Raw genomic sequence first — 20,554 nt, forward strand, 5'->3', positions numbered from 1 at the left:
ACACACACACACACACACACACACACACACACACACACACACACACGTACTTGCATACACAAGCGTACATACCCTCAAAAGCATACACCATGCACAGGTACATGTATATAAGAGTGTCAGATAACAGTTTGTTAGAAGCAGCAATACAGTCAAGCAGATTGCTTTTAATGTATATTTAAATTAGAAAATATTTAAACATTTAAAGAAGATAAACCTAGAAACAAAGGCTTTCAAGAGAATGATCAACTCACCAGTATCAAGTGGAGTATGTGGAATAAAATATAATTCGGACATATTTAATAAATTCAACTGGGCCTTAAAAGTAAAATCAATTAATTTTAAAAGTGAATCATGGACTGGAGAGATGGCTCAGTGGATAAGAGTACTGACTGCTCTCCCAGAGGTTCTGCGTTCAAATCCCAACAATCACATGGTGGCTCACAACCATCTGTAATGGGATCGGACGACCTCTTCTGGGGTGTCTGAAGGCAGCTACAGTGTGTGTGTGTGTGTGTGTGTGTGTATATATATATATATATATATATATATATATATATTATATATATATATATATATATATATGAAATAAATCTTTAAAAAACAAAACCGACTCACACTGATCAGAAAACTAATGTGATTTGCTCAAGGCCATATAGCAAGTCGGTGACATATGTGCGCTTCAATGGCACCACTTTTCTAAAGGTAGACTTCCTGTGCTGCCAGCTGCCTCTTGTGAGGGAAGGAAGGGATGGGGGGTTGCGAAAAGCATACCAAGACAGCTGCATGTAGCTTATTTATACAAAAATAAACTTCAGGAGTGATTTTAAAAATGTGAAAAAAAAGAACTAACTACATAGTGTCCTACCAAGCAATAAACAGGCATCCACATAAGCAATGCACTCACTATAACTTGGCTAAATACAGCCTGTGACAGAAACACTCTGACTCTCACTCTGTCACTAAGTTGGCTGTTACTACATACCATCCCAAGCCCCAAGGACAATTTACCCAGTTCATAGGTTCCAGTTACACAAATTACAACTTGGAAACTAATTTTTATCAAAACCTGTTATTCAAGCTGTGATAAAGACCAGATTTAGGAAACAGACAGTACAGCTGCTCACTTGACCAAAATTATACTAAGAACCAAAGCAATTTGAACATGCCTGGCTAGAGTTGTTAGAGCAAAAGGAATCTGTCTTACCTAAATTACCAGTTCCAACTTCTAGATCTGCTGCAGGTTTTAAGGACTGAATCCAGTTTCCTGGTTGCCATTGCCTAAAATGAAAGCTTCAAGGTGTATGACAGAATTGAAACTCAAATTCTTCTTTAGAAGTAGGGCTTCGCCTCTATTTGCATACCACTCCTTCTCCACTTACTACTGTAAAAATCAATTTCAAGAGGCCATTTACTGAGCTCTTAAGAAGGCCTTTCCAAAAACTCACATCACCTGAATGAAAACAAGCAAGCATCCCATAAAACTGGTGTGAGCTGACAGGAGTTAAGTACCAGTGCTCTGGGGCTCAGCAGCTGATTCAGCTCACAATAGGTTATTATGTATTTATGGAGTACAGGAGACTGATGGTTGCTAACATAAGGAAATGATACATGTTTAAGGAGATGGAATGCTAATTACCCTAAATCTGATCACTATACATTCTATACATGTGTGGAATTATCACACTATACCCCATAAATATGCAAGTTTTTAAATTTTTTTTGAGATAGGGTTTTGCTATGTAGCCCAGGCTAGCCCCAAATTTGTTACTTGGGTCACAGGCATGCATCACAATGAACAGCTCAAAAAAATACGCGTGGACTGAATGTTTGTGACTTGGAGAAAAGGCAAAAGAAAAGCTGACTGATGCTATTAACTGCTTTGACCTAAAAGTAAAAGTGAAATGAGTCACAGATCATAACTGGCTGAAGCTACAGTAATCCAAACAGAAGGTGACCCATTTACTCAAAATTCTAAATGAAAACAGAGGCAAGCAAAATCTAGATTATAGTCATTGCTTCCCTCCTGTGCTCTGAATGCTAGGGTCTTTGAATCAGGAGTCAGCTGTCTAAGTGTGAAGAAACTGTTTTCACGTTTATCTAAGTTTAGGTTTTCCAGTTGAGAAAAGGCCTTGTAAATCTGCTGTTTGTTCTACTTGGATTTTCATTGAGAACTTTAAGGATTTCTTGTTCATCTATATTATTAAAAAATATTGAATCTGATGAAAAAATATAAAATTCTCTTTAAAAAAATACATACTGATATTTCATTAATTTATAGCTTGAGCACATACACTATAACTCTAAACACATATTTTTGAAGTTAGAAATATAAAGGAAACATTGATTCACTACTAAATAATTAGTGTTTCTTGGTTCTAGACACCTTAAATGTATTCACTGAGTCAACACTTGAGTGGGCAGAGAGGAGTGGTAGTGTGAGACAGAAGGAAGAAAGAAATTACCCTGAGTACCACAGGGACAAAGCCTTGGGATACAACTGTGCCGCCAGCACAGACCAGAGCTTGCTGGCTATAGCTGTAGTTTAGGAGCTAGCTGTTTGAGGTAGATGAAGATGAGGAGGTAGGCTAAGAATACTAAACTGTGATTCAAATCAGCATGGAAAGTCCTGTCGGGAGACTTGGCATGGTGAGATAGACAGACAGCAGATTCTATAGCACAGGCCTTCTGAGTGTCTGTTTAGTTTACACCACCTTTCTGTTCTTTGAGAATGGTCCATTGCTTCTTTGTAAGACACTTGGTTTACATTGTAGACAAGTGCACAGACAGTTATGGTTACTGCTGCTTAGACTAAAAGAGGATACTTATTGAAGTTGATCCACTGAAATTCTTTGGCCCTGAGATTTTGAACTGTAGACAGAGCTTGCTAGCTTCTTATGAGGCTGGGTCAGTTTTAGAAAACCATGCTTGGCTATGTAGAAGTGATAATGGTCACGGACAGGGAATAAAGTAAGGTAGAGGTGCCTACCATAGTGCTTCAGAGGGCCTGAAAGGAGTTGCTCTGTTTCCTTATGCCCTGTGCTCTTTTACAGTTTTCTTCCAGTAACTTTTACTCAGGGCTTGAGTTAATTAAATTTGATCACAATTTTTCTTACATTCAAAATAAATTCCACTATGACAAACTTTCAAGAAGTCCTACCTATATCTAGAGGTCAAAAAGAATATGGAAGGACAGAGAAATAGGTACTTTATCAGGAAGAGAAAACACAGATAATACAATATTGGGGGATCACAGAAAAAAAAAACAGTTGTACAAAATAAGGGGTAGCACAGAGAAACTAGACAGAGCAAGCCAAGGAACAGAGTTAGAAGCAGTGTTAGATCTGGTGGGTAGAAACTCACAGTGTGATTAAGCTAAGCATGGTGGCACATGCCTTTAATCCCAGCACTTCGAAGGCAGATGCAGGTGGATCTCTGTGAGTTCCAGGCCAGCCTGGTCTACAGAGTGAGTTCCAGGCCACCCGAGGCTACACAGAGAAACCCTGTCTTGAAAACAAACAAATCATATAGCATGAAGATTTCAAGTTAGAACAAGGAAGAGTTCAGTAATGATCAAAGCTGTGATATAATGTGAAGTATCTAGAGTCTCATATACAAAATTATACTAGCATTCACTACTTTCTAAAAGCAAGGTACAAACTGTAGACCTAGGAAATAATAGGAAGAGTACTATGAGCATTACATGAGTGGTAGTCTTTTCTGGGGACTGAGGTGCTCCCTAAGTCCTAAGCATTAGACAATATGACACTCGATAGGCATTATTTTCCCAAGGAATGGGCATGGACCAAAGCTCTAAGGTCCAAAGGATACTGATAGTATTGTTCTGGCATGAGAAAGGCCAAATAACACGATATAAAATCTAATGATCTTTGTAATTTACTTGTTTGTCGTTCTAAAATGTTCACAGCCACAAATAGTGCAAAACTGTCTGGATTCCCCAGTCACAGGTAATAAATCTGCAAACAATAAAGTGAACAAATAGAAGACCTTGTCCACCTGAAGGGCACCATGGAAACTGCAATTTCTCTTGAATGGGTAGAATTTCAGCTCTTTAGTGCTTAAAGGGGCACGAGAAGGTCATTTACTCCAAATCTAAGTAATAAATGTTAGCATACATATTCAAATGAAGTAAATGAAGTACTATTTATCATTGTAGCTCTAACTGAACACAGACATGCATTACTTCTATTCTCATGTTGCTGCCAAGGTCTGACAATCTGAGCTCAATCCCAGGGACCCACATGATGAACCAACTCCCACACTGGTGTCCTCTAACTTCTACACCAGTGGCATATGCACACCCACACAAATAAACAAATACGTTAAAAGACTTTAAGTGAGAGTTATACATTTAGGGAATGTTGAAGTGGTGCTGCTAGTTCCACAGTATGGATTCAGGGTCTCGAGAAAGAGCCTTTGGTTCTCATAGAGCGGTGAAACTGGAAGACAAAATGTGTGACAGTGTGCTCATGCTTAAACAGCAGCTTGTGAGCTCAGTGATGAATGCAAACAGACTCCAAGATTTATTCTTGTGATATGGAAAAAGTTATAAAAACTCTTTTTTGGTAAATAGGATGAGAATGTTAAAAAAAAATGTGTGTGTGGCTACATTCAGGATCTATTATGTCAAATCTGGTCAGGATTCTGGAGAAAGTGACAGTGATAGTTAATCTTGAGTGTCAATATGTACAGCAGACCTCTGCATGTGTCTATGACTTTTTTTTCCCCCAGAGAAGATTAACCAAGGGAACAGCACATCCTAAATACGGGCAACACTATCCTACCAGCTGGGGAATCCAGATGGAATAGAAGGAAAACTGAGAGAGCACCAGATGGACAGACATCCTCTTTTCTAGATGCCATGTGAACTACTGTGCTCTACCACAGCCTCCCTGGAAGGACGTACTACAGCTGAAACTGTGGACTACAGCAAACCCATCCTCCTTCAAATGTATGTCATGCACTTGCTCACAGTAACTCCAAAGTCTTAGGACTCTTCTTAGTGAGGTAGTATGGCAACTATACTCTGCACATCCCTAAAACATGTGGTTTCACTTAAAGCAGACCTCAGAAGGGACCTAAGGAATTGATTACCAAGCTCTGGCACAGATCCAAGGGCTCTATGCTCATTTGTCACCTGGAGTTCTTATAAACTGTGTGCTTTTAAATAAAATTACAGTTCATTTATTTATTTTATGTATGTTTGTACCTGCTTGTGTGGAGGTCAGAAGATAATCTTTGGGAGTCAGCTTTCCTTTCACCATGTGCATCTGGACTCAGGTTATACAGCTTGGAATCAGATGCCTTTACCCACTGAGCTACCTTGCCAAATGGTGTGCTTTCATTTAAAGACAGAAACTACACTATTCATTAATTCAACTGGTATTTTCTGGTGATCACCTTGTGTTTGGTTTGGGGCTAAGTATTAGGGGTACAGAAAAAAAAAAATCCCTCTTACGTTCTGTGATGTATTCCTGTAGAAGCAAATAGTTCCAAACATTTAAAAGGTCAGCTAAGTATTAGAAGCATAATGATAGCAACACAACAGGATACAGAAGGTATGCTGGCCTATAAGAACTAAGCCACAGCAGTGTGAAGTAAGTGTTTCCCAGGCTGGTGACGTGGAAAAGTCTTCTAAGCAGGAGAATCATGAGCAAACATATGACAACTGTGGTGGTTTGAATAAGAACAACCCCCGCCCCATAAGCTCATGTATTTTAATGCTTAGTGACCAGTGAATGGAACTGTTTGAAAAAAAGTCACAAGTTATAGAGTAGGTGTGGCCTGGTTGGAGGAAGTGTGTCACTTTGAGGGTTCAAAAACCCATGGCAGGCCCAGTCTCTCTTTCTGTCTGTGGACCAGGATTAACCTCTCAGCTACTGCTTCAACATCATACTCCCTGCCATGATGACAAAGGACTATGCCTCTGAAACTGTAAGCAAGACCCCAAACAAATGCTTCTTTTTTTAATGAGTTGTCTTGAACTAGAACAGTGACTAAGACAACAATATAAAGATACTTGGTAGTGTTTGGAAGCATAAGTTAGTTTGTGACAGGATCTCATGTCCCAAGCTGATCTCAAACTCCCAAATATTGTTAAGGATGATTTGAACGGGGTTCTCCTGCCTTTATAGCACTAAGGTCATAGGTCATCACATCCAGTTTAACAGTGTGCTAGAGATTAAACCCAGGGCTTCCGACATGTTAGGTGAGCAGTTTCCAGCTCACCTCAAAGGTTCATCACTTCAAGAGATGCTACTGGGATTTAGGAACTGCGTATGATAGCCTCAGTTACCACTGTGATAAGCTGCCAGGAGAAGCCCATGTTAAGAGGCTCTAAGGAGTTATATTCTCTGCACGGAGGCCATCTGTTCTGGGAGGATGTTCTACACAGAAATGAGGTGGGTCTATTGTGCCCAGTCACAACTCCAAGTGTGAAAGAGAAAAATGCAGTCTTTATAACTATCTAATTTTTTTTTTTTCCAAATCCTTGTCACAGAGTAACCTGCTTTGGAATGTGGAGAGAAAGGATTATTTCTAGTGAGTCACAGTGAGTGGGAGAAGTGTAGAATTAAGTGAGGCCAGAGGATTAGGCTGCAGCTTAATCATAGCTTTCATTTTATGTTCTAGAAGTAGTGATTAGGATGGAGAATAAACTACAGTGAATCTATGAGGAGGCACACAGTAGGTGAAAGGTGGTCATCGAAAAGACAATGCTAGTGCAAGCTGGATGGTTAGAGGATGGCGTGTGTAGATTTGGCATCTATTTTGGTGGGAGAATTGACAAGAGCTAGAGGATGGAATATGAAAGAATATAAAGGAATTAAGGCGTGACTCCCAGATTTCAGTTTTAAACAATTAAAGGATTTTCAGATAAGGGGAGATCACTCAGGAAACAGGCTGACATGAAGTAGTCTAGCGTTCTGTTTGATACTGATAAGCTTTTGGTACCCATCAGAAAGCTAAAAATTAAGACATTTAGACACAAAAGTCTGAAGCTCAAGGAAGGTTTCTGCTTAAAGATACACTTTGTGTAGTAGTTCTAGTACAGACAAACCACCAAAGTCAACAAAAGAGAAAACACTAGTCAAAAAGAGGTTAAAGGACTAACTCCTGGGAACACACCAACATTCATGTCTCAAAAGATACTGAGAAACTGTTGGTCTGAAAAATGTTTTTATCAGGGGAGGGTAGTTCAGTTGGCAGAATGCTTACTTAACATGAATGAAACCTTAGGTTCTATCCCCAGTACCACATAAAACTGATATGATAGTTTCAGCTCTCAAGAAGCAAAGGAAAGAGGATCCTAACTTCAAGGTAACTCTCTCTGTAGGGGATCTGAGGCCAGCTTGGGCTACAACACTCTGACTTGGGTAGGAGGGAGAAGGTGTTGGGAAGACCTGTGTACTGGAAGTCAAGGGGAAAGTACTTCAAAAGGGAGAGACAATTCAAGACCAAATACTCATACTTGGAGAACAGAAATTCAAGACCAGCCCGGGCTATAGAGTAAAATCAAGACAAGTTTATACAACGTAGTAAGGCTTTGTGTCAAAGTAAACAATTAAAAATAGTGAACAACAACAACAACAACAACAACAAACAACCAGCAGCTCAGTAGTAGAACACTTGTCTAGCATATTCAGGGCCCTGGGTTCAAACAAAAACACCAGGCAGAGGGGAGACTCAGGTTTGTCCATTTTCCTTTATCCACTAGCTTTCACAGTATCAGACCACATGGGTAGATCCGGGGTGATCAAGTTACTGTTCGTCTTCCTAAAGTTAGTGCACATTATTTTAATGGTTTCAAAGTGAAGCTATATAGAAATTCTGAAGGCCCTAAATTTCATGATGCTGTTTTAATGCTCATGGCAACTTCAAATTTTTCCAATTTTTGCAAAAAGTCATCAATTCACCAGAAAGGAAGGTTAGTATACAAAATACATTAATCCAGAAGAGCTGCCCAAGTGTTGTAAGTATACAGATCTCATTTGTTTAACTGTTTATTTACTTATTTATTCAGAGACAGAAAGAATCTCATGATGTAGCCCTGGCTGGCCTGGAACAACATACCACATAGACCAGGGCTGGCCTGGAGTTCACTGAAATCTGCCTGCCCCTGCCTCCCAAGAGCTGGGGTTAAAAGCATAAACCACCATTGTAGGCAGAAGTACTCTTTCTTTTTTCTTTTTTGGTTTTCCAAGAAAGGGTTTCTCTGTGTAACTCCAGCTGTTCTGGGGCTTGCTTTATAGACCAGGCTGTCCTGGAAATCGCAGAGATCCACCTGCCTCTGCCTCTCACAGCTAGGAATAAAGGTATGTGCTACTACTGTCCAGTTACCTCTGTTGTGTGTGTTTTAATTAAAACAAAAACAAAAAAACAACCCTCAGTAGCCAAATAAACCCATTGTCTGATGATGGGAGCACCGGATCTTGATCGTCATAAATTGTTTTGACGAATGTTCCTGAGAGCTTCTTTGGGATAAACCCAAAGACAATTTTCTTTGGTAATTGATTTTTGATATATTTTTTTTTATATACCTGTGTCTTTTAACCTCATTAATAGATGGCTGTAAATTAAACTCATATCTAATTGGGATGCCTCTAAAAAGAATTATAATCCCTGGTTGAAAAATAATATCCATAACCGAACAAAATACAACTAGATTTACTGATTCACATCTTTATTAGGATACTACAAGTTTGTTGGTTTTTTGTTTGTTTGGTTTTTTTTAACCAACAATCTCTTGTTTTCATATGAACCCAAGTTAAGTAGTTTAATCTTTCTTACTGTGTGTGTGTGTGTGTGTGTGTGTGTGTGTGTGTGTGTAGTATTTAAGAGTCTCGGTCTAAGTTGGATGGTAGTGGTGGTAGCGGCTCACACCTTTAATACCAGCACTCAGCAGAGGCTGGCAGATCTCTGAGTTCCAGATGAGACTGGCTGGTTTACACAGCCAGATCCAGGATAGCCAGGGCCACATAGAGAAATTGCATCTCAATAAAACAAAACAAAGCAAAACAAACAACAGTAATAACAAAAAGGTCAAACTTGTTACATGGGTAATATTGTCATTCCTTTTTTTACAGATGAAGGAAAGGCGACACAGACAAATGAGGAACTAAGGCTTTGCCACATAGCATAAGCAATGAAACAGCTAGTAAATGTCAAAACTAAGTTTTTAATCTAGATATTTTGACTTGGAAGCTTATGCTATTAATCACCATTCTATACTTCTTTACAATGTAGGAGTAGTCCGAGATCACAGGCCTACCTTATTCCTCACTAACTTCACTACAGAAGGGCTAGAAGTATGCTATATAATCTGTGGGCTTCTATTAATGGCCCAAAACGAGTAGAGAAAGCTTATAAGCAGGAACAGAGATGACTCACATAAGACTATATTACAATAAACAAAGTCTGTATCAGATGCAAAAATCCAGCTTACCAACAAACAATTACAAAAAAAGGCTGAGCTCATTGTCTTTTATCAATACATTATCTTTAATGTAGTTGTATAGTATATACTTTCAAAAATACATTATGGCTATCCTAGAATTTATAAACACACTGAATCCAATATAAATACATTTGGGACATATCAGTAATCCCAGCTGAGATAGGAAGATCGAGGTCACCCTCTGAAACATAATGTTCAAAATGGGGCAGGAAGATGTTCCACCCCACCCTCTGTACCATCAAGACACACTGGCTTCTGAGCACCACATTTCATCCACAGTCCTAAAACATACCATGTCCAGAGAGAATATGCTCAGTGTGATGAGGGGACTTGAATTGCGACAGAAACTGCAAGGCTGGAAAGCTCTTGATGAGATGGAATATGGGAAAGAGCAGTTTGTTACTATCAGGTAGCAACTGTAGAATAAATCAAGATAAATCTACATATACTATTGTAAGGAGTCATATTTCAGTTTCAAATAAGGAAATAAGCACAGGAGTGTTCAAGACCGCGTTGAGTGTTTAATTACTCTAAAAAAAGTACAAATTAGACATTAGACAGAGAAATTAAACACAAATCTTAAGGCTCCTTCAGCATATATATGATGAGAACTACATCTATCCATTTATTTATTCATTTATTCATCTACCTACTTACCTATCTATCCATCCATCCACCCACCCACCCACCCATTCAACCATCTTCTGTTTTGTTGAGACAGGGTTTCTCTGTATAGCACTGTTGAAAAACTACTCTGAAGACCAGGTTGGCCTCAAATTCAGAGATCTATCTGCCTCTACCTTCCAAGAACTGGGATTAAAGGCATGTACCACCACCACCAAATGAAAATCACATTCTTATTAGTATCTTGCATTTTTTTTCAGTCTCTTCCTGACTCTTGTCATAGTTGCATTTAAAAAGTATTGATACTTTCTTTCCTCTGTTGGCAGCCATCAGGTGAGCCAAGATGGGTGCATACAAATACATCTAGGAGCTATGGGGGAAGAAGCAGTCTGAGGTGATGTGCTTTCTTCTGAGGTTCCCCTGCTGGCAACAACACCAGCTCTCTGCACTGCACAGGGCTCCCTGCCCCACCCAGTCTGATAAAGCATAAAGACTGGGATACAAGGCTAAGCAAGGTTATGTTGTTTACAGGATTCGTGTCAGCTGTAGTAGTTGCAAACACCCAGTTCCTAGGGGTGCAACTTAAGGCAAGCCTGTCGACATCGGTGTTAACCAACTGAAATTTGCCCGAAGCCTTCAGTCTGTTGCTGAGGAGAGAGCTGGGTGCCAGTGTGGGGCTTTAAGCACCCTAAATTCCTACTGGGTTGGTGAAGATTCCACATATAAATTTTTTGAGGTTATCCTCATTGATCCATAAAGCTGTCAGAAGAATTTTTTTTTTTTTGGTTTTTCGAGACAGGGTTTCTCTGTGTAGCCCTGGCTGTCCTGCCTGGAACTCACTCTGTAGACCAGGCTGGCCTCGAACTCAGAAATCCACCTGCCTCTGCCTCCCGAGTGCTGGGGTTAAAGGCATGCATCACCACACCTGGCTCAGAGGAAATCTTGACACCCAGTGGATCACCAAACCAGTCTACAAGCACAGAGAGATATGTGGGCTAACATCTGCTGGCCACAAGTTCCACCACATTATTGGTGACTCTAGCTGTGCAGCCTGGAGAAGGCACAATACACTCCAGCTCCACCATTACCTCTAATACACATGATATTTGTAAAAATGTATATCTAATAAACAATTTAGGACAGTAAAAAAAAGTATTAACACTTGAAAAGTAGCTTTATGGGCTGGTGAGATGGCTCAGCGGGTAAGAGCACCCGACTGCTCTTCCAAAGGTCCTGAGTTCAAATCCCAGCAACCACATGGTGGCTCACAACCATCCATAACAAGACCTGGCACCCTCTTCTGGAGTGTCTGAAGACAGCTACAGTGTACTTACATATAATAAATAAATAAATCTAAAAAAAGAAAAAGAAAAAAGAAAAGTAGCTTTATACTCTAGAGTCAATGCCATAATTTATAGTTATGACAGATATCTATATTGCTATTCATCCACTCATATAGTCACCTCATTCAACAGCTTTTTTACAGAGTCATTTATGTGTACGAATGGGTGTTTTGCCTGTATGATTATCAGTGTACCATACAGTGCCCATGGAGGTCAGAAAAGGGTGTTTGATCTCATAAAACTAGAGGTACAGGTTACTAAGGGATGCCTTGTGGGTACTGAGAACCAAACCTGGGTCCTCTACAAGAACATCGGTGCTCTTAACCCCTGAGTCATTTTCTCTAGTCTCACAGTATTTAAAATCACTGTTTGTGAAATTTATATTCCTGGTACAAGGAAGGGGTTAATATTTGCTTTTATCACTTATCCAAGAAATAATAAGAATTAAAATGTTTTCTGGAAGATTGTGGCACACACCTTTTCTTTAGTCCCAGCACTTGGGAGGCAGAGGCAGGCAAATCTCTGTGAGTTTGGGAACAGCCTGTCTGCATAGTGAGTTCCAGGACAGGCAGGGCAAAACAAAAACAAAACAAAACAAAAAAACATTCTCAAAAAACAGACAAACAAGCAAGCAAAGAATTAAAATGTTTTGACTATCTTCTGTACTCTTCACACATTCAATGCACTGTTTTAGTGAGTGTGTTATTAAACTTTCATCCATATAACTAAACATCATATATAGGTACATGTATTATAGATTTTTAAAAACTTTTTCTTTTAAAATTTTTAATTATATGAATACCGTGTGAGTGCAGGAGCCTATGAAGGATAGAAGTATCAAATCTCCTGCAGTTGGAATCACAGGAAGCTGTGGGCCCCGACACAGTGATGGGAACCAAGTCTGAATCCTCTGTAAAAGTAGCGAGCACTCTTAACTTTTGGGCCATCTCTGTAGCGTAATATATGTCATAAAAATGAAAAACCAGAAAGAGGATCACATCATTCTATAGTTTGTCCCCACTTTCCTTTGGCTATCTTTCTGATGATACAGTTAAGTGACTCCCTATTATTTGCTGTCTGCCTGTGAGAGCTTTCATACGACTGTGTATATAAATCTATTCACAACTTTTCACTATTCATAACTTTTTACAGTCCTCTATTCTGATTTATGATTTGATGTCTTCACTGTCTTAAGGTTAACTCCAAAATTTTCTTTCTCCTCTAATCAACACAAAAGGTTCTAGCAGAGAAAAAGCTCAAGGAATTTGCAGGTATCCACTCAAATTTTCACTAGCATAGTACTTGGTCTAGAGAGTTCTCTGCAGTCTGTCTCACCGTCCTACAACATTTCAAAGCTACATTTCTTTTTTTCTTTCTTCTTCTTCTTTTTTTTTTTAAAGATTTATTTATTATTATACATATGTACACTGTAGCTGTCTTCAGATGCACCAGAAGAGGATGTCAGATCTCATTACGGGTGGTTGTGAGCTACCATGTGGTTGCTGGGACCTCTGGAAGAGCAGTCAGTGCTCTTACCCACGGAGCCATCTCTCCAGCCCTCAAGGCTGCATTTCTAAAGCACTGATTTATTGCCTTCTGAACTGAAGCAGTCCTGGAGACTTTTCCCTTGAGGTATAAACAGCATTAGCCACAGGCTTACCTAAGAACTCTCTTTCCTAATCTTCCTAAATTTGCTACTCTCTGAAAATCATGCCCATTTCAAGCTATATTAAACATGTCACAGGCACCCTCACTGATGCTCTCTATTTAGTGTCCCTAGCAGTTTACCCTGGATAGGTATTACCATCCTCTATTGTATATAAATGAAACTGTGGCCCATATACGCAAATGATTTGGCCAAGTAACAGAATCAGGCTGATGAAATTCACTCCCCAATACCAAAAAAAGCCAGAAGCAAGGCAGTGGATGTAGTCAAGTATGAGTCATTGAGGCAGCAGGGACTAGCCTTTACCACAGAAAACAAGGGGTCCATGAAGAGGTAACAAATAACAGCAGTTTGGGGGTTGTTTTGATGGCTTAAAAATCCTAAGGGAATTGCAACTACCCCTCCTGAAAAGCCTTCAAGAGCCATCAGCCTGGTAAGTCCAGACCCCTACCTGTTTCTCACCCTAATGAATGAAAGCTCCTTGGATCACAGTGTGAACATCAAGACCCTGTTACATTATCTTTACATTTTTCAGGATTTTCAAAATATGTATAACAGCAACAGCTGGGCACTGGGAATATCCTCAAACTCTCAACCCTGACATATAGATAGGTACCTTTTTTCTTCCATAAATATGGTATTCTTATCCAAGCTTTAGAAAAATAATTTTTGTACTACTAAAAAATATTTAAGACGTGAATGTCTTTCAATTGCTTCAACAAACTACTGAGGCATGTAGAAAGAAGAATCTTGCAAAAAAATTTTAATTAAATTAAAAAGAAATCTTAGTAGCAAGGTGACACAAGAGTGACCTTTAAAAACTGGTAGAAGAGGGACTGTCTGACTTTCACACTAGTCCCCCTCTACTATTCTTTTTTCTCCCACCTCTAAATCAAACATGATCACAGCGATGTCTGTGTAGAAGTGACAAAAGCAATGAGCCCAGATCCCAACCTCCTTGAGCCCTGAAGACTTTTATGACTTTTCCTTCACTAGACCCTCCCCTAATACATATTAAAGACCACATTGTTCAAAGAGATTTCATATCCCATTTTAATACAATGTATATGGTAACTAAACTTCTGAGTTTTTTTTTTGTTAAATACTGTCTTTCATTTAAGCTTGAGTGCAGTTACAATGTATCTGAGATGGAGAAAAAAATGCTACCAGGCAGGCTCTAGTTGCAGTAATTAAATCAGAGTTTCTTTTCATCATTTTTCTTCAACAAAGGGATATGGACGAAAAGGGTGTAAAATATATGTATCCAAAAGATCCATGAACTGTCTAAGTATTTGCCCCAATTGTCCAAAATAAGTCAGATCTTATTTCAAGCCTAAATAAATTGAACTTGCTGTTAATTTCAAATGCATGTTTCCCCCTCCCCCACTTCTTATTCCATTTGTATGTCTGCAAGTCACATTACGGACCCCTAGCTGTTTTATTCATGTATTCCATAAGATTTCAAGGGAGAAGAATTGGAGGCTATTCTTAATTCCATTTTTTTTTTCAGTTCTTACCACTAATTGTCACCTATACTTTGACGGGTTAGTGGTAAAGAGACTGCAACCACTCTTTCAGTATCACTCATAATTTAATTGGCAGAACTGTTCACTTTCCCCAATTGGAAATTTTTGTCTAACGTTTGTATAATACACCAAAGTATAACATGATTTTATAACATCAGTGTGTTATAAGATGATCCTATGATCTTTGCACAAACCTGGGTCTAAATAATCTCCAAATTACATACTAAGAGCATCTGTGTAGTTCAATTCAAGTTTCAAGAGCCAATACCAGCTGTTAGGGGAGGGATTTCACACGTGCTACACAAATCCCAACCAAATCTTGTCGTTCTCTCTCCACCCCATTTTCTCATTGATGGAAAACCAGTAAGTAAAGCAAATGCTGGAAGAAAAAAATGGGTGGAAAGGAAAAAATCTTTAGTGTTTAGACTCACACAACCTCCTCCAAAATGCTCATCCTTTCCAGTCCCAGGCAGTGTCAGCATGAGGACAAAAGGCATTTAAAACTCAATCTGGAGTGATTTCTAACAGGAATTCCCTAGCTCTACAAGTTGGAGAATGGGAACATTCCCAAATGTTGAAAGGCACTTATTTTTCCTTTTTTAAGGTGCAATCCAGTTTTCACAGGAAATTCATTTTGTAGCACTGTTTTAGGTGGCTGTCCTGTTAGCCAGGCTGTTCATAAGAGCTGCATCTATCTTGGAAGTGTACACAATAGCTTCTCTTGCGGCTCTCTCTTCCTCTGTTATTGATCCTTACAGATGCTCCAAAACCCTTCCCCCACCTTTCTCCAAATCCCAACCCCCCATTCTGAAAGATAGCTTAAGAAATAAGACTTCCTGCCTAGCGACTGGCAGGGCTGAAAGACCAGATTGTAAGACTCCACAGATCAGGCCGGCCACAGAGAAGTCTTGAATAGAGTTAACCCTCTGTGAACTAAAACAAAACATTTGCATGCCCAGCTGTGACAAAGGTTAATTTAAATGGACAAGGGCCCAATATCTAAAACCAGGCAACACATTTTTTTTTTTTTTACAGTAGCATTTTCACTGACTTTCGTAAGCAGTCAATTTTGCCTTTTAAGCTTCCAAAGACCTCATTCAGCTGTGATAATTAATTTTGCTTTCTGGCAGTTGGCATGAAGATTAGAATGAAACAATACACTTTCTTGTTTTGTACGTGCTCTTTTTTTTAATGCCCTAAGTTATTTTCTGTCACTAAATGGCTAAGAAAAATTGAAGTTTTAGAACTTAATAAATACACTTTGGGAGAATTATCCAGGCATTAGGAATTAGTAGATACAGATCTCTATGAGATTCAAATTGGCTAGGGGAAGAAAAAATCTCCCAAGCCCTAAATTTTTCACAACTGCCCCTTCCAAATTCATGTACCCACTGCTGTTCCGAACTCAAATTCACATAACCACCTCTGCCTATCTCTAACTTATCCAATGAATCCCAAGAAAATCTTAGTTCTTAAACTATTCCTTTCTATAGAATATATTTAACAATTTCAAGAGCAATTAATAAAATAATTACTGTGTATATTAAGGGAAAAAGGAAGCAATTTATGATAAAACTACAGATCTTACACATAATTGATAATTTCTGCACTCCTTTGTTTTTACTAACTTACAAAACCCAGTAATGCAGTAATGCTGGTATGTAATGTATATAAAGAAGGAGAGCAGCAATATTATAAAGAACGCTACCATGAGTGGAAGGCTCACTTCACTGGCTCATGCATCCCCCAGAGTGATCACAAACCTGCAAAGCTGCCTATGACAGATGTTAGCCATGCTGAAAGGGGCTGGGGAAGCTATCCGCAGACAATTTCATGGGGCATGGCCGTTACTAGAAATTTATCAATTGCTTCAAAGACTTAAGAGCTTTTTTTACTTGATAATGTCTGCCAATAAGGAATCAAACTATTAGATTCTACATTATCAGCATAGCATCATTAATGCTAAAATTCACTTCTACTCTGTTTGATAGCTGTATTTTTCTTTCCGGACCAAATAATAATGTGGGATTCTGGAGTTTCTCACATAAGCAGTTTATTCCATATAAAGTTATAACAATATCTAATCAGTGTTATTTACAATCACACAGAAAAACAAACAAACAAACAAAAAAACCAAATCTACTCACTTAGAAACACTTAAAAAGAAATTAGTAAGGGCTTAGTCTTATACCCCAAACCATAAAGCTTTAAGTCCCCTAAGAGACATTGATGAGCCTACCTTATCAATGGCCTCACGACCCCAATCCTATCTATAATTAACAGTACTAAATAAGGTTTTGGCAGATTGTAACCTGGATTAAAGAATTTAAAATATAAACAAATTTTGTCAAGAGGTAAAACCCACAATGTTTAAAGATAAAATTTACTGTGTACTGAAATATGAAGCTTAAGATTTTTTTCAAATCAATATTAAATTTAAATCTATTACCCGTCCCTTTTCTGCTCTTTCTACAATCAATTAATTCACCAGTTTCCCATAACTTCTTTTCTGTATCTCACAACATTTGCAAGCAGTTCCTATAATAAAACTTGACTGAATTCTGCCAAGATACAGCAAGAAAAATCAAACAAACAAACAAACAAAAACCAAAACAAAACTCAGTTGTCTGTGAATCGAATCTAAACCTTCCAGGAATGTTTCTAAGCTTTCTGGTCCCAGACTTAAGCAATCAGTTCCCTTACCTTCCCATGTCTCCATTTCATGCTTCTCCGAGTCTGCTGAGAAGTTCTGCCGAAGCCATGAAGAAACTGAGATTACAGGGTAAACTTCGCTTGATGACTACCCTTCCCACACTTGCTCAATTTCTTTCTCTAAGCCGAACTACGACCGTCATCCTTGCAGGTCAGTTTACAAGCCGGTCATGTGATTACAAAGTTCAGGCTCTAAGGTCACAGTGTGCATGGAGTTCGTTTATTACCAAAGGTTATCTGAGTGGAACTGATAGACTTATTTTCCTCAGTTAACAATACTGCCTCACACACTTTCCTGAGAACCAATACAGGAACATTTAAAGTGAAATGCTCCTCTAGTTTAAAGCAGAGCCTAAAAACGACACAACACAAAACAAAACCAAAGACAAAAAAAAGACAACAAAAACCAAAGACATTTTTGAAGAACTAAATTAAAAAGGGTTCTACTATGTAGGGCTTTTCTTTTTTTCTTCTTTACCCTAAGTCCTATGCTACACTGTTTCTAAACTCTGGATTAAAAACATTTAGTGCTAACTAAAAGCTTTGACAATTCAGGGCAAGCATAAGGGGTTTGCTAATTTTTTTAGGAGTTGGAATTCTCTGTTTTTTTGTCATAATAATAAATAACGACAGGCAAACTCTTTTGCTAAGTGCTCTGGGCAGGGTCCCCTTACCTTTCTTCAGTCTCTGGACCAGCAGATAAAGGATGATACATATTTGAAAGAAAAGGAAACTAGGACTTCACAATCCTTTTGAAAACCAAAGGTTAGAATTCCTGCCCTCAGCCAAAGGAAGGCTACATCTTTTAAAGTAGGCTTCTTGCTTCATTCCCCAAGTGCCAAAGATCTTAAGTAAGCACCTTGCCTTCCTGATTCCTAAACACTCTGAGTAAGAAAGGGTTTGCAGAAGCAGGAAATCTGGGTCACATGCAAATGACACCTGGTCAAACACTCAGCTGTCCATTCATGTATCAGCAGACAAGCTTCAGATGGGAAAGCTCCTATATGAAAGGCCTTGACTTTGATCCCCAGCACTACACAAAGGGTGGGGGTGGGGTAAGCAGGTTCCACTGAGAAGGTAGAATAGAACTGAATTCATAAGAATAAATGCCAGATAGATAGATAGATAGATAGATAGATAGATAGATAGATCTGTGATGTGCATTCACTCTAACAAAGTTCCCCTTTTCTCCAGCTCAGCTTAAAAAACAACCAAGGAAGGAAGGAAGGAAGGAAGGAAGGGAGGGAGGGAGGGAGGGAGGGAGAGAGAGAGAGAGAGAGAGAGAGAGAGAGAGAGAGAATTCTCCTTGCATAGTAGTGGGACTTGTCACCGGGAAGCCATGTTACTGAATGGTGAGTTGTCCTATCACCATTAAGGGCTTTCTTAACCAATAGTATGCACCAGGATCATCTCCCAAAGAAAGGCTAAAAAACAAGACACCAATTATTTAGAAAAAGATTCAATTCACTGCACTCCTTATCTAAGCAACCAACCCCTCCCCAGAGAGAGACAGACACACACACACAGAGGGGGAGAGAGAGAGAGAGAGAGAGAGAGAGAGAGAGAGAGACTTTACTAGTTTTCCCATCACCATAAAACAAGAGGTTAAAAAGATTTTCCTTTGCCAGTAAGGGCACACACCTTTGATCTCAGCACTCCAAAGGCACAGGCAGGTGGATCTCTTGAATTTGAGGCAGCCTGGTCTACAGGGTTAATTCCAGGACAGACAGGGCTACACAGAGAAACCCTGTCTCTGGCTTCAGGAAAAAAAAAAAAAAATCAGTTTCTATCAAACTTAATGATGCTTTTGATTAATTTTACTCAAATGGCAGTAAGTAGAATAAGGGGGAAGCCTGGGGACGTCACTAATTGACAGAATGATAATTTAGCATGCACCAAGCCAGAGTCCATCCTCAGCACAGCAGAGGTAGGGGAGGATGTGGATCAAAAAACCAAACGGAAATGGCCATTAACCACTTATTTTGGAAACACTTATTTTCAAAGAGCAGTTTCTAGCTCCCTGAAGGAGATGGGCTTATCATAATTTATACCTCTGCACAGCTGAGTTCTGGAAACTCCTCTCTGTACTACGACTACAGTAGGAGAAAAAGATAAACAGCCTGGCTCCTGGTGAGCAGACTGAAGCAGAGAGCTTAACTCGCCTTGCTGCTGTTGCATTCTGAGGATCAAACCAAAAGCACTGCACATTCTACACAGGCCCACTGCCTCAAGGATCTGCTCCTCCTCCCTGCATTCTCCCCTCCCCACCCCAAGAAACAGGACCTCACTATGCAGCCTTGGTTGGCCTGGAACTAACTTATTTTGTAGAGCAGAACAGTGGGATTAAAGGCCTAGGCCAGCATGCCCGGCCTTCCTAACAATCCTTGATATACCCATAGCCTAAAACCAATTTAAAACATAACTTACTTTATATTTTAATTATAATTTAAAGTTATCTTTAAAACATAATTATTTTAAGGCAGGCAAGGTTTAGTTTGGATCCCAGAGCTCTCTCCATATTCTCATTTCCTTGGCTTTTTGAGAACACTTTACAGGATTTTCAGGTAGGCAACAAAAGAAAAGTGACCACGTACCTCACTGCCTACGAGATGTCAAAGGTAAACCCTGATATCAGCTAAGGCTCTGGACACTACTGATAAGCTACTTCAGGGAACACAAATCACGCAGGGTTGTTTGAATACTGGAATTTGTGAGTAACAAGAGCGGGGAGGGAAGAAAATGAGTCGGAAACATTTTTTATTTGCTAATGTTAGCTTTCTAATCCAGACAAGAATAGATGGTTTACATCTTATCAGCACTGCACTTGAGTCCAAATGTAGGTGGAACCTTAGCTAGCCATAAGATACTTGTTTACATTTTCATTTTTTAGACGGAGAAATCAAAACCCAGAGGAAGGACAAGGCAGGTCATCTAACTAATGGAAAAAAAGTATCCTAACTTCTCACTCCTCTATTACATCATGTAGCTTTAGGGAGAGGTAAGAGCTCTCTTTAAATGCCATGCTTACTGCCATTTCCCATGTGTTTGTTTATTCAAATAAAGGCTTTTAAAGAGGCCTACATAGTCTAAACCTGAAGTGGTATCAAGACTAATATGTTTAGTGCATCAACGTTATTAAAAGACTATGTTTTTTTTGTTTTTGTTTTTGTTTTTTTGGTTTTTTGAGACAGGGTTTCTCTGTATAGCCCTG

At 39.1% G+C, this 20,554-nt stretch overlaps 1 protein-coding gene and 1 pseudogene across 2 annotated transcripts in view; one reads left to right on the forward strand and one right to left on the reverse strand.

Moving 5' to 3' along the window:
• Positions 1 to 20,554, reverse strand: part of Nr6a1 (nuclear receptor subfamily 6 group A member 1) — a 183,235-nt gene that overhangs the window by 38,923 nt on the left and 123,758 nt on the right. The window lies entirely within an intron of this gene.
• LOC110319519 lies at positions 10,440 to 11,190 on the forward strand (annotated as a pseudogene).

Source organism: Mus pahari, chromosome 3, assembly GCF_900095145.1.
Source record: "Mus pahari chromosome 3, PAHARI_EIJ_v1.1, whole genome shotgun sequence".
In the NCBI taxonomy this organism is placed as follows: domain Eukaryota; kingdom Metazoa; phylum Chordata; class Mammalia; order Rodentia; family Muridae; genus Mus; species Mus pahari.